This window comes from Nannobrachium achirus (assembly GCF_963921795.1).
Source record: "Nannobrachium achirus genome assembly, chromosome: 24".
NCBI classification, from domain to species: Eukaryota; Metazoa; Chordata; class Actinopteri; order Myctophiformes; family Myctophidae; genus Nannobrachium; species Nannobrachium achirus.
Genome location: NC_137831.1, coordinates 19,868,459 through 19,883,765, shown reverse-complemented (window position 1 = coordinate 19,883,765; position 15,307 = coordinate 19,868,459). Strand labels below are relative to the sequence as shown.

The 15,307-nt window shown below is 43.9% G+C and overlaps 1 pseudogene across 1 annotated transcript in view; it reads left to right on the top strand.

The window, feature by feature from the left end:
- Positions 1–15,307, top strand: part of LOC308280133 (R3H domain-containing protein 1-like) — a 78,919-nt pseudogene that overhangs the window by 48,150 nt on the left and 15,462 nt on the right. Inside the window, exons 12-17 of the transcript XR_013963390.1 lie at positions 703–947; positions 4,176–4,460; positions 5,306–5,475; positions 6,591–6,737; positions 8,549–8,911; positions 10,500–10,629. The product of XR_013963390.1 is annotated as a R3H domain-containing protein 1-like (transcript). The remainder of the gene's footprint in view (positions 1–702; positions 948–4,175; positions 4,461–5,305; positions 5,476–6,590; positions 6,738–8,548; positions 8,912–10,499; positions 10,630–15,307) is intronic.

Here is a 15,307-nt window from a genome sequence, read left to right as displayed (position 1 = left end):
CGGTATGGCTGCTTGTAGTGTTCTAAAGAACCACTCAACCCATCGACTTCACACTCGAGATCTGCACTCGCTTTGGTTCTCAGAGACACACGCGCCAAGTGTGAAGTCAATCGGATGAACGTTTTTTGAAATATGTGAAGGACATTCTGTACAGCGATGGCATGAATAGATACTGTACAACCAGTTCATGTGCACTCCGTAGCTACTTAAGGCTTATGATTATAAGGTATACATAACAAATACCTTCTTAGAGATCAGCATATCAGCCATGGACCTCTACTGAAGTCGAGATGTTAACATTGGCCGCCATTATTAAATGCATTCAAATTACCGGCGTGTGTGCGTTGTGGTCGCGGACATCGGCGTGGTGAAGTAAAATCCAAACCGCGACCGAAGCTGACACTGCCTTGGGTCAATAACATGGCTCCTGTTTACAATGGATCGTCTAATAGAGGTCTAAAACAGTGCAGAGAATGGAGCACTGAGACACCGATCTGAATGAGGAAATGCTCGTGGGCGCATCGGCCGCTAAGCTTGATGGGAAATGTAGTGTTTTTGCTCACCTGGCGCCAAAACAGACCCTGGTAACCATGGCAACCCGATAAGACGTTCCCACAGACGTCTTAGGGATTTTATGGCAAGCATTGTGTTAAGCAACCCTCCGCACACACACTGACCCCTTGGTCCTTGCCCTCCCTCCAGTCTGCGGGCCGGACGGTCTGGTGCCAGCCGGCAGAGCAGCTCAGAGACAGAAGCCACGGCGCGGTACAGCGAGCTGCGCCCGTGGAGCAGCACGGACAGCTCGGACAGCTCCAACCGCCTGGCCCCGCGGCCTCCCATCACAAAGGCCAGCAGCTTCAGCGGCACGTCCAGCGGCCTGGTTAGAGGCGACAGCACGGCCAGCAGCAAGAGCACCACCGGGAGGCTCTCCAAAACAGGCAAGCAGGGTGGTGGAGAAGGGGGCGTCACACTGGGGGGAAAAGTGGGACTGAGTTACTAGGGCCCAAGGTGGAGGGGCCTTGATTATTTTATACTTTAGCTATTGAAAAATAGCAGATCGCTGCGAGCTTGTAGATCTGCTATTTTTTTAAAGTCGTGAAAATGTGTTCAACTCTTTCAATATATGTTGTTTTTATTTATTTTTTGTAACTAAAATTTTGCTTCTGGGGGGTCCCTGGAACTAAATATTTTGAGATGGGGGTCCATGGCCAAATACATATTATTTTGGGGTCCTTCACATGAAAAGGTTTCACTGGCTGTGAGCTTGTATAGCTGCTATTTTTCAATAGTTAAAGCACAAAACAATGCGTAATAATGCGTTCCCATTCATGAGGGCCCGCAGTGAATCCTTGTACTGCCCAGGGCCCAGAATTTGGTGCAACACCCATGAAGCAGGGGAAGAGAGGGAGGCGGTGGAGAAGGGGTGGAGCGGAGTTGTCAGATGCAGTTTCGGTTTCAATTTCAGCACAAATAGCTAGGCTGTTGGCTGTCCAACATAAATGAGTAAATAAATAAACTGCAGGGCTTTACAATGCCAGACTCGAAATTAGTCTAATTTCTAGAATGTTTTTATTTTCTCCCCATCATTGAGCACCGGCAGAGACCGTGTCAAACATTGATCTGATTATACCGTCGTCAGATTCCATTCCTTGTCTTGGAATAACGAGTCCTGTCTGCCACGGTGGAACCAATTAGATCGCATCAACACTGCATTAGCAAACGCCCAAGAGATGTTTTAAAGGAGAATCTTCCACGCTTTCCGCAAGGAGGGTAGTGTTCCTTGGCCCAATCTCGCAGACAAAAAAAATAAAATAAAAACAATGAATAAAAACACGCAGGAACATCCATTCGTAAAGTGAAGTTTGTGAGTTGGAGTTAGTCTAGTCTTACCAATGAAGTCTTCAGGCTTTTCTGTGCCGTAGCAAGAAGCTCTCCGTCTCTCTCTACCAAGTTTCTTTTTTTCTCAGCAGGATGGGTTGGGGTTTTTTTTTAAAGAAAGGAAGAAAAAAGTAGAATACCAGTGATGGAAGAGCCTCTCCGAAAACCGTCACAGAGGCAGAATAAAGCGGCGCCGTTTCGTTGCATAATGTATAACTCCTGGGCTACGGCGCGGCGGCGAGATAAAGTTCGCGTCATTCCTCAAGTGCATCTCGGCTTCCTCTGCAGAGTGCAACGTGCATTTGCTTTTCTTTGAAAATATCTCTTCTCTCTCTCTCTGCCATATTTTGTGCTTTTATCTCAGTGACACGCATGCAAACAGGGAAGATACGGACTGGTTTTTTCCCTTTGTCAGGATGCAGACACTTATTTGACTGTGTACTTTATTATAGGCTATATAAGATAGATCTTATTCCATTTCTCACAGGGAGCTAGCTTTTATTTTATTTTTATTTTTTTCGTTGTTTACGAGGCGACTGGCTGCCTTCCTCACTTAGCGCTTGGCAGGGGGTGTCGCACCAAATTCTGGGCCCTGGGTACAAGGATTCACTGTGGGGCCCCCCATGAATGTTCTTCATAGCGGGAGGGGGTTTAACCCATTTAGACTGGGAACGCATTATTAAGCATAGTTTTTTGCTTTAACTATTGAAAAGTAGCAGATATACAAGCTCACTGCGAGCTTGTAGACCCGCTATTTTTGAAAAATCTTGTGAAAATGTGTGCAACTCTTTGAATATTTCAAATCCTTCTAAGGTTTTTTGAAAAACCTATGTTCCTATGTCAGTGGTGCTTAAACATTCTCATGTGAAGGACCCCCAAAATGATATGTATTTGGCAACGGACCACCATCTCAAAATATTTAGTTCCAGGGACCCCCCAGAAGCAAAACTGTACTTACAAAAAAAACATATATTCAAAGATTTGCACACATTTTCACGGCTTTTCAAAAATAGCAGATCTACAAGCTCGCTGTGAGCTTGTAGATCTGCTATTTTTCAATAGCCAAAGTATAAAATAATGAAGGCACCTCCACCTTGGGCCCTAGTAACTCAGTCCCACTCCCCTGCCAGCCCCCCCCCCCCCCCCCCCCCCTTGTGACGCCCCTGGCACTTGGATGTGTGAGGCAATGAGCCTTCTTGTGCCTGCTGTTCTCATCTCTCTCTCTCTCTTTCTCTCTGTCTCTCTGTCTCTCTCTTTCGCCCACAGACCACATCTTTATGCAATAGTCTGCATCGCACGTCTGCTTAAAGGCAGACAGTTGCCGCATCTCGCTGCAATACAGATTGAATTGTGGTGGTGTTGATTTATATTGCACGTTCCTCAGGCCCTTTTACATTCTAGATGACTTTGGTTGTTAAAATGTAATTACAATCACCATAACGGGGAACATGATGGTCGTGTATATATCGTCACTGTCGGGCAGAAACCTCGTATCTCCAAGTTTCAAATGTAAACATTTTTTCAGCAAGTAAAGCCCTGCTTCATCATACAAGGCCGTCGCACAAAAGTAGCCAAAACAGCAGATCTACAAGCACACAATGCCTCGTGGTGCGAGGCGTTGTGTGCTTGTACTGTAGATCTGCTACTATCACTAGTTTAGTTCATTTTTTAAATGTTAAATACAAAACAAACGTTTTTGGACATACAAGGTATATCCACCCGACAATGACGATATGCTTTATGCAGGAGTTTAACCACTTGTCCCCCCAAGGTTCAATACTGTTTACCTCTACACCAAATCTCTTCCCTAAATAGCTGATACACACGCCCAGAAAAAGGACGCTATGGGTTCATGTGGTTAAAGTCTACTAGGGCTGTCACGATATGACATTTTACATGACGATTAATTGTCACTCAAATAATTGGCGATTAACGATTTAATTGTGTATTTGTCGTTGATAATTACATTTCTGTTTGGCTTTTAGGCTTTGAAGTTGCATATGGTAGATATGACACATAACCTAAATATACAAATACATTACTGACATATTTGATAACTTACTACTTAAAAAATAACATTGATAGTGGAAATAGCCGATCTACAAGCTCACAACGCGTCGCATCCCAGCTTGTAGATCTGCTATTTCCACTATTTATGACATTTTTCAACATTCACGATTATGACGATTATGACAAAACAATTGCGATAATGTCAAATAATCACGATTAGACAATTATGTAATAATTGTGACAGCCCTAAAGTCTACCTTGTTTGCTTCCTGCTTCTCCAGGGTCAGAGTCTTCTAGTGTGGGTTCTTCGTCCAGCTCTCTTTCGCGCTCTCAGCTTCCCCTTCCGGCTCCGTCCCAACCCCGAGGCAACGGTGTCCCCGGCACGCTCGCAGCTCTCCCCAACACTGAGGTCAAAACCTCCCCCTGCCGCCCCGAAGTATCCGCCAAGACTGTCCCAGTGCTGCAGCCCACGCCCTCGGCTGTCACCCCCACTGCAACTAACTTCTACCTGGTGCCTCTGGAAAGCACAGGGATGCCGCCCGGTGCCACTGTTCTGGTCAACACACACACAGGTTGGTTGTCCCCCGCAAGGTGCCCCCCATGGAAACGGCATGATATTTTAATGTGTCAGCGCTCTGTAGCTGTCTTCATCAAGGCTGGAAACCAGCGAGACGCCCTAAAGGGCGAGGTCGTGCACATGGGCGCGTGCACATGGGCGCGTGCACATGGGCGCGTGCACATGGGCTCGTGCACATGGCTGCTTTGGCATGTATGAGCTGGTCGAGTCATCACTGTGATGTCAGTCAGAACAGGTCAGCTACTGTATATCCATATAGGGTGTGCCAAATGTAGTTCTAAGAGCGGCCATTTCTTGGGTAAACACAGCCTTACACCGGTGTTCTGATTAGACTATAGTATTAGTTCTATGCAATCAAACAATTGAAACACCTGTGTTTTTACCCAAGAAATGGCCGCTAAGGACTACAATGACGTAGCCGCTGGCACACACTATATGGAGTCTGTGAGGTCTGATGTAGAGGTATTTATCAGCTCCATATATAGAGATCTAAGTGATGATCCGGTCGTCTGGTGGTGCTCAAACTTTTTCATGTGAAGGACCACCAAAATGTATTTGGCAACGGACCCCCATTTCAAAATCCAGGGACCCCACAGAAGCAAGATTTGAGTTACAAATGTTCGCCTAAAAAAATACATACTGTATATTCAAAGATTTGCACACATTTTTCACAACTTTTCAAAAATAGCAGATCTACAAGCTCGCTGTGAGCTATCTCACAGCACGGCTGCTATTTTTGCTATTTTTCAATAGCTAAAGCGTAAAATAATTAAGGCCACTCCACCTTGGGCCCTAGTAATTCAGTCTCACTTTTCCCCCCCTTGTGACGCCCCTGGATAGGCCTGCCTCTGGTGAATTCCGACGGCAGCGCTGTAGTGTACAACCCACACACTGCCGCCGGCCACGCCCACATCGTTGGCAGCAGGCCCCAGCAGGCCAAGACCCCGCACCAGCCAACCGGTGCCTCTGCCGCCCAGCAACAGCCAACCACCAATCACCTCCTCTCGCAGGTCAGTGTCAGCACGGCTACTATCACTAGACCCTGGGGGGGGGGGACTTTTACTTTTGGCTCGTTAAAATCTCATTCAGCCGCTCTTGAGATTCATGAAGCTGCGAGGCCGCGGCAACATTGCCCAAGGCCTTTCGTTTTCCGTCAGAGTTATTCAAAGACTTTATTCAAAGACTTTATTCAAAGCGAAGCCGTGTGAAAATAAAACAAGCTCGCCGTCCAGGAAGGAAGCCTCAGTCAAGGATGTGTTCTGATAGAAAGCCTCAAACCCTTTCTCAAGCCTGACAGCACCGTAAAGGACGTTTTATCTGTAGTCATTAAAATGTTACATAAACCCGAATACCTTAGTAATTGACTATTTTCATCTAGACCAGGGGTCTTCATCGTTTTCAGGCCAAGGACCCCTTAGTTGAGAGAGAGCAGGGACCCCCACGACCTTTTCATACATTCCATATCGTTTCATTGTTTGACAGCACAATCATCAGTGTATTTTGGATTCTTGTCAATTTGTGTTTACAGATATTGAACCTCTACACCAAACCTCTTTGCCTGCTATTTTTGGTTAAAGTTCTCAGAATATGGACGCTAAGGTTCAAATCGTTAATATAAAAAAAAAGAAAAAAAGGTTTCTATCACACAAAGATTTGGAGGACCCCCTGTAGTAACTCTGAGGACCCCCTAGGGGTCCCGGACCCCCTGTAGAAGACCCCTGGTCTAGACTTTTCAAATCAGTCTACTCTTTAAAATGCATTCAAACGCAATGATAACATGACATCAGAATAAATGTGCAGAATCTCTGTACGTCCGCATCTAGAGACCGGTATGATCGTCCGACTTCAAACTCGATTTATATCGTTCTCAATGGGCACCTGTCTATCTGGATGTGCCAAAATGTGTTACGTCAAGATGTAATTACGTCACGAACGTCACTCGACGTCCATTGAACCCTATTGTAGACCCCAGCGGCGCGCTCTTTTGCTTGTGCATGTATTTTTCACCCCGCCTGCAGTTCGTTCCAGCTTTGGTCAGTAGGGCAGTAGCTTCAATATTTACAAGCCGTTCTGGGGGCTTGATTGTACCCCCTTCTCTCCATCTCTCTTGTCTTTCCCTCCTCAGCCATTCCGCTCTCCTTTCCAGTCGTCCTCTTCTGTGCCTGTTCAATATTCAACGGTCTCCTATCCTCCTCCACCTACTCTTCCTCCCTCTACTCTTCCTCCTCCTCCTCAGTTCCTGCCCATCTGTAATAACCAACAGTACACTGTGGTACAGAACCTCTCTTCTCCTTTGATTGTTTTCATCACTTGTTCTTTGACAGTTTGAAAATGAAACCCTAGGTCTAGGACCTAGGCCTCGCAAACTAAAAAACAAACAAACATCTAGGCCAATTTTGTGAGTTTGCTGCTTCCATCTAAGGATCATGGCAAATACCAGTTGACTATAATCATTAGTACTGTCAATACTTAAACTGGCACACCTAAAGCTGTGTTGTTTGCATAACATTGTACCAAGCTCAACCTGATCCTTTCGATAAGTTGTAATCTTTTGATGGCGTGGTAGGTATTAGTTCTCCTTTATTAAATATAATTCAGATCTGTTGAGCTACTGTTCTGTGACTACATATCTGTCTATGTCTACGTGTATGTATGTGATATGCCAGGCATAACACACAACATAATATTAGTAAAAATATGTTGTTGTTGTTATTATTATTATAATCAAAAATGTACTATCAGTCATCTTGTTCCGACCATTGCTGAGCCTGGACAGATGCATCCAAATTCATCCATCCAGCTGGTTTAGTAAGGTCTAGTTTATACTTTGCTGCAATGTTTGCCGAAAATACATCTCAGCTAAAACATTTAAAATAAGTTCCTTTCAGGAGTGACAGGAGGGTCATGCACCAAAGTATAAATAAGACTTAAGTGCCCTGGTGAACCTATTACTGGCCAATGTAGATCATGCATTTAGTTAGCCTATTTTCTGACCTGCTTTCAGCCACAGATAAGTCGCCATGGATAATTACACTGATGGAAAATGTCTTTTAATAATTGATTCACTTCCAGATGTTGACACTGAATAATCCATGACCAAAAGATGTTCCTTTCTCCAACAGCTTGTCAGACCTAAACGTGAGCTGATGACATAGATAAATAGGTAGCCCCCCCCCTGCCCCCTCTCTGGTATTTAAAAGTGGCAGAGGCTTTTCTTCACTTGATTTTCAAGTAGGCTAATCAAAAGAAATCAACCAAAAAACAAACAGAAGATTTCCCTGCTGGTCACTAAAAATACTTTGAAGACTCTAGCAAGAGCACTCATTCAGCCCAACTTTGACTATGACCATGTATGGTATTACAGTGCCTTAAAAACAAGGCTCCAAACAGCCAAAAACAAACCGCTACTAAACCTTCCATATGGTTCACCTTTACCTCTGATCATTTTTTAAGTGTGGGATGGCTCATGTTAGAGCTGAAAGTATAGCATATTGGCCTGGTGTACAAGATACAATACACCATTAAGATACCCATGTACCTGACAAAATACTTCCATAATGTCAAGGATGTTCACAATTACAACACCAGAGGCGGCTCCACAGATCACTTCCAACCCAGAAATTTGGCACAAACAAGGGTAAAATTTGTTCTCCTGCTATGCCGCAACGGCCTTAAAAGAGTGTAATTCCCTACTCTCCTTTAAAACCGCTCTGAAAAGTCACTTACAGGTGGCTGCAACTCGAAATTGGTAAAATAAGACGAAGCCTATCCTTACCTCCCCCTGACCTTTCTACTGTAAATACTATTTATTCTTTATTTTGTTTTCCGTTTTTTTATGATTATGATGATATTTTCTGCATAGTACTGTGTTCTATTTGTCTGTCATTTAATGTTGTATTGAAATGCACCCCAATTTAAACAAGCCAAAAGCTTTCATGTGTTTTTTTTATCCTTTTAGTTGACCTTGTGAACCGTACTGTCCTGTACCTCATCCTATGCAAACCCCTACTAAAATCTTCAATAAATCAATCATTTGACACTTTTAAAAAAAACAAATTTTAAAAATCCCTCTCTTTCCATCAGCCTGAGACGCTGAACGCACAGTTCAGCCACCTGAGCCTGGCGAGGCAGACGCCTGGCGACAGCGGCGCCCCGGATGCCCACCACTTCCCGGCCGTGTACCACCACCACCACCACGCCTCACCCATGGTCATCCACGGGCCTCCCCTGCAGCAGGTGGCTGGCTATGTGCTCGCTGGACCTCCGGGGGGGTTCCAAGGGGGGCTCCCTGGAAACCCGGCTTTGGCTCCAGCCAACCCCTACTCCGGCACAAACCCCACCCACGCCTACCCCAGCAACACGCCAGGCCCCGCAGCTTACCCCGGGCACACCATGAACCAGTCGTTTGTCCAGCAACACACCTACATCCAGCAGCCTGTGCCGCAAGTATGAACCCCCCTCCCCTCCCCCTCGATTTTCATCCCTTTTTGCATATTTTCCATATTTCTCAATTTTCTACATCAGGGGTCTTCAATGTTTTCAGGCCAAGGACGCCTTAGCTGAGAGAGATGGAGCAGGGACCCCCACAACCTGTTTCCATATAGTTTCATCTTTTGACAGCACAAACATAAGTGTATTTTGGAATCATGTAAATTTGTGTTTTCAGATATTTAACCGGTTGAACCATCAATGCGAGCCGTTGTGAGCTTGTAGATCTGCTATTTTTGGCTAAAGTTCTCAGAATATGGACGCTAGGGTTCAAGTGGTTAATATAGAAAAGGAGAGAAAAAAATGTTTCTATCACACAAAGATTTGGAGGACCCCCTGTAGTAACTGTGAGGACCCCTGTTGAAGACCCCTGTTCTACATATTTCATGACTTCCCGCAATTTCACCGCATAAAATCCCTGCATATTTCATCAAAGAAAATCAAGGATTTTTGTTGTTGCTGTTAATTTTATAAAAGGAAAGGGTTGCAATAAATCACATGAACATACTTTTAGTTAGAATTTGAAATGACCCAAAGAATTTTCCAAATCGACTTAGATCTGTCAGACTGGACTCATGATTACTTAACTGAAGTCTTCATTCGCAAGCTATAGTAAATCCCTTCATTAGAAACATCATTTCATCTCCATGTCCAAAACTGTTCAGGATTCAAATTCAAAAATGGCAAAATTAGCAGATGTGGATATGCTACTTTTCATACTTTTGTGTGACACTGTAGTAATAGTATGTTAAATAGGACATTAATTTACGAAAACAAAAAAAACACACATAAAGTATGGAGATAACAGGTTTCTTCCCCACAGCAACGATTTAATGTTTAACTCCCAAATCCCTCTTCTTCATTTCCATCTGGAGGAGGATTTAGATTGGAATGCTGAGTGTTTATCATCTCAAATGCCTCTTAATACCAAAGTTCTCAGTGCGGTTGTTCATGGACTGCAAATGTTGCTCCAAAAGAATTAAAGGAGGCAGTCCCCAGACAAATCAGGCAAAGTCAGCGATATTTGACTCATTAGAAGGTAGCATTGTACAACAAATAAAACTTGCCTGTAATTTAATAGTATATTTAATATTAGCATCCTGTGGGAGCAGGCTCCGACATCAAATGCCGGTAGGCTATACGCATTTCGTACTGTCAATCTCACGTTTTCCCTGCCTTGTCACTGTTGTCAGACTAGCTGCATTATTATTTCATTGTGGTGATAACTGGGAATGAGATCTCTCCATCGTGATATCAGATATAAACAAAATCCCATTTGACCACGCTGCAAATCCTGTGCCTCTTTCACAATTAAAAGGCACCACAGGCAACTCTAATGTGTGTTTAACTGTGTGTTTGTGTGTATGTGTGGGGTTGCTGACGTGCTCTGAACAGCATTATGTGCTGATGAGTGGTTCTTGTAGGTGACTACATGTTACTGTGTGGTTCTTGTAGGTGACTACATGTTACTGTGTGGTTCTTGTAGGTGACTACATGTTACTGTGGTTCTTGTAGGTGACTACATGTTACTGTGTGGTTCTTGTAGGTGACTACATGTTACTGTGCACCAGCCAACTATCCCCAGTGCAATGGCCAGCAGCAGCATCACTATCGACCCTCCGTCACTCCTCTGCCCTATAACTGCCCTCCGAGCCAACACCTGAACCAACAGCAAGGTACACACACACACACACACACACACACACACACACACACACACACTTCTCGTATGTCAAGTTTATCCAACTTTGTTATAGTCTTAAATGCCAAACTTTATTTATTGTTGCCAAATGTTTGGAATGACAGACTACAAATACTGTATATATCAACAACTATCAATGGTTGTGACGAAGATGTTTAATCATCTGTTGAAATGATTGCATGGTGAGAATATACTGTTCTTAAACGGTGACATAAATAATGACAAAATCTAATATAACTTTTTTGACCAAATACCTATATACAGTACCGATATTGCGACAATAATATCCTATTGTAACGACAACATCAACTTATATATATATGCAATTGTTTATTTTTTATTTGTGAGGTCTTAAAATATTAAAACCACGAAAAGACAACACTTACTGTATGCCACATCTTAACTCATTGAATGCCCTTTTCAAGATGGCCGCCAAGTACCAGGATGCCACGTTCCTAAATTTCTAGTGCACGGATCAATTTTTAGTGCACGGATCGTGCACGCCCATGCACCATATATGCACCATATGTGTAGTACTTTTTAACAGCTTTCAAACAAAAAAATCCGCTTGGAAATCCGTTCAGGCATTCATGAGATAGAAGCCTTCAAAGTCAGACAAAACAAACACTGCCACCTTCCTAAATTTCTAGTGCAGGGATCAATTTTTAGTGCACGGATCGTGCACGCCCATGCCTAGATCATGCACCATATGTGTAGTACTTTTTAACAGCTTTCAAACAAAGAAGTCCGCTTGGAAATCCGTTCAGGCATTCATGAGATACAAGCCTTCAAAGTCAGACAAAACAGCCATTTTTGACATTTTGAAAGATGTGTTTGTTATGGGGCTAAACATGCAATTTCGCAATTGCGATCAAGCCTAATACATTTGAGGCCTTTTTAGATTTGTTTTTATTTTATTTATTTATTTTTTTATTTATTTTTTTCAAAATGGCTTCCAACTCGGGAAACTCGGGCTGTGGCAGCCTGGGACTACTGTAATAACTCGGGAAACTCGGGCCTTGGCAGTCAATGAGTTAACATCCATAATCCCTGGCGATATCTACAGTAGTCTCATATCACAATGTACTGTACCGATATATCGCCCAGCCCTCATTTTACCTCTGCAAGCTGCCATGGAGAGAGGTTTTTTCAGTTCTTTGAGTGAACCATTAACTGTTCACTTTGCAGCTTGGCTCCCTCTCTAAAATGTTATTTATTATGGTTGTTCCTTCATAAAGGGAGACTCTAGCACAGGATAAATAGATCTCCTTTCTCTCCCTTCTTCCCTGCGTTTGTTTGTTTCACTGAGTTCAGACGTCTCCCTAGGAGTCATCCACTTGATTATTCCACATACTGTTTTCGTCCTCACTGCAGGAGACGAGATTGTTAGCTCCTGCTCAGCGCTCACTGCAGCTGTGTGCACTCTCTCTCTCTCACACACACGCACGCATACACACACACACACACACACACACACACACACACACACACACACACACACACACACACAGACGAACACACTTCATTTGCTAACTGGCAGTAGTAATGTTCACGCTATTGTGACATCTACGCGTGCGCGCACACACACACAATCCTCTAAGTGGTTGTGATTCTGCAGCAGTGTTCCACCATCTGTTTGGGCTGCGAATGTAGCTTCCCTGCTGGGGACTGTGGGGAGAAAAAGAAAAGAGGACAGAGGACAAATGGAGCTACCTCTGAGCCACCCTACAAAGGCAAAGGGACAATAATTACGGATGGTGAAAACCTAGGAAAGAATGACTTCTAAGCCTCACATTTACAGCCATGTTTGTGCAGCTACTGCACATTTGACCCCTCTAAAAAGTTCTGGGCCGAAGCACTCAGGGGATCTGTATGCTTCTTTTTTTTTTGGCCCGCAGGAGAAATTGCGAGGTTACAAATGTAGGATGGAATGGTTGAGCTAAATTGCCAGCTACTGAAAATTTTAAGGACTAAAAGTTTTTGGGATTAAGGGATAGATAGTGCAGCACACACTTGTTAAAAGAAAAAAGGTATTGTCACTATCATGAATGTGACATCGGAAAGTATACGCATTACTCCACAGCCCAATCAATATCCACAGGGAATATGGCGAATTCTACGCACATCAGCAAATCTGCAGCACAACAGGGCCTCGATTTTCAGACCGGAACGGCCATCTCTGCAATTTAAAGTGCATACAGAGGAATACAACGATCCAATTGTTCTGATTTGCCATCATTGTTCAGGAGGTTATTAAGTAACCATCTCGAAAAGGCATTGCCTGAATCTTTCTCATGCTGTGAACTGAAGCATCTCTCGTTGGTTACTCCCTGCAGGTTAGAACAAAGCTAAGTATCATTTGCAGCTATTGTTCAACACAGGCCTGCCTCTTTGCCCAATAATCAATGAGCTAAAGGCATTTTGGAAAGTTGCCCAGCACCAAAGTTACAGTTGTACACTCAGGGCTGTTTTGTGCTGAAAAGCTTTGATTTACAGTAGGAAGAGAGTGGGATTGGCTGGCAAAAGAAGAAAATAATAAACTTCTGTGTGTTAGGAGGTTGACAGTATTTCATTAGACCCCCTGGTGTGGTTGTTATGAGCAATTATGTATTCCACCTCAGTTCCCACAACAAACCTCATAACGAAAGGTGACCGGGCCTTCTCCGTAGCTGCACTTTGGAATAATCTCCCATTTCACATAAAGGTTAGCCCAAATCCAAATTGGGTCAACTGCTGTTGTTTTTAAATGTGCTATATGTATACATTTGACCTCAGTAATCCATCTTCTGACCTAGGGGATAGACACCATTGTTCTCGCCGCGATACCGACACGCTACAGTACATCAACTTACTTTGTTTGTTTGTTGGTGTGATCTTGTGGGGTATGTGACAATGAGACAATGACTGTCAAACAGGGTTTTGAAGTGTATATTCCATACTGATTTGTGGGGGGGAGGGCCCTATTTCTTACAAACAACGCAATATATCATGAACACAACATCCATTCACCCCCACATTGTAAACATATAGACCACACCTCCAAAAACACGTTCACTGCTGCCCGTAGGGGGCCTCACAACTGCTCAATGTATGTTCTAAAAACTAAAACGACTGTCAATCTTTTGTCCACAGTAGACGTGAGTCTGAATTATGTACAAGTCGGCTACAAATTGCCCATTTCAATGGAACACATTATGTCTCTGGCAGTATTTAACTCCTTGTTGTAGCAGTGGCACGCCATGCCCATGCAAACAGCAAACGTCATGCTTAACCCATTTAGGCCTACGATTATTGACTGCTTTAACTATTGAAAAATAGCAGATATACAAGCTCACAGCGCGGCACCGAGTGCCGCGCTGCGAGCTTGTAGATCTGCTATTTTTGAAAAATCATGATATTTCTTTGCAAGTCTTTGAATATATCTATTTAAAAGCGAACATTTGTAACTCAAATATTTGCTTCTGGGGGGTCCCTGGAACAACATATTTTGAGATGGGGGTCCGTGGCTAAATACCTGTAATTTTGGGGGTCCCTGACATGAAAACGTTTGAGAACCACTGATTTAGAGGAAGGATTTAGAACTCGGGTCAAAGATCGGGTCAAAGATATTCATAGACTTGCACACATTTTCACGATTTTTCAAAAATAGCAGATCTACAAGCTCGCAGCGCGGCACTCGGTGCCGCGCTGTGAGCTTGTATATCTGCTATTTTTCAATGGTTAAGGCATAAAATAGTGGTTAAAGTGGTTAAAATCTAACGCGACTTGGGCGCGTTCCAGGTTGTGTCTGCAATCAGACTGTAATGATCTCCCATCAAGGGAGAAGAAGCAGAGAGGCAGGACGCGGGGCCGGAACGCTGTCTGAGAGGCCTCTATAATTCTCACAGTGAACCGGTCTCTTTTCCAGCCCCTCAATCCTCATCTGCATGGACCTTCAGACACTTCCCCTGCTACTGTATACTGTATGTCCACAACATGGCCCTTTGCCGCACTGGTAGACCCTAGGGGGTCCTCAGAGTTACTACAGGGGGTCCTCCAAATCTTTGTGTGATAGAAACTTGTTTTTTTTTTCCACTTGAACCCTAGCATCCATATTCCGAGAACTTTAGCCAAAAATAGCCGATCTTACAAGCTCACAACGCCTCGCGCTGCGAGGCGTTGTGAGCTTGTAAGATCGGCTATTTTTGGCAAAGAGCTTTGGAGGGGAAAAGAGCAGACTAAGTACAGTGAAAAGACAAGTTTATTAATTATTGACGGTTCAAGTGATTAAATATCTGAAACCCCACTTAAACATGAATCCAAAATAAACTGATGATTGTGCTGTCAAACAATGAAACTATATAGAATCTATGATAAGTGTGGGGGTCCCTGCTTCATCTCTCTCTCAACTAAGGGGTCCCTGGTCTGAAAATGTTGAAGACCCCTGTCCTACAATATATAACACTGATGTGCCCTTGCGCAAAGACTTTGGTCACGTAACCACCTGCATACGAACCCGATTCTCTGCAATGGGAAACCGAGCATCTACCATTCAGCCAAGGGGAACCCCTGCCAGCCGAGGGAGACGTTGGGGCTTCTCTGTATCAGGCAGGGTTGCTCTGCCGCAGTCGCACTGGAAGACGGAAGTAGGGCATTCTGCTAGAAGACAAAAC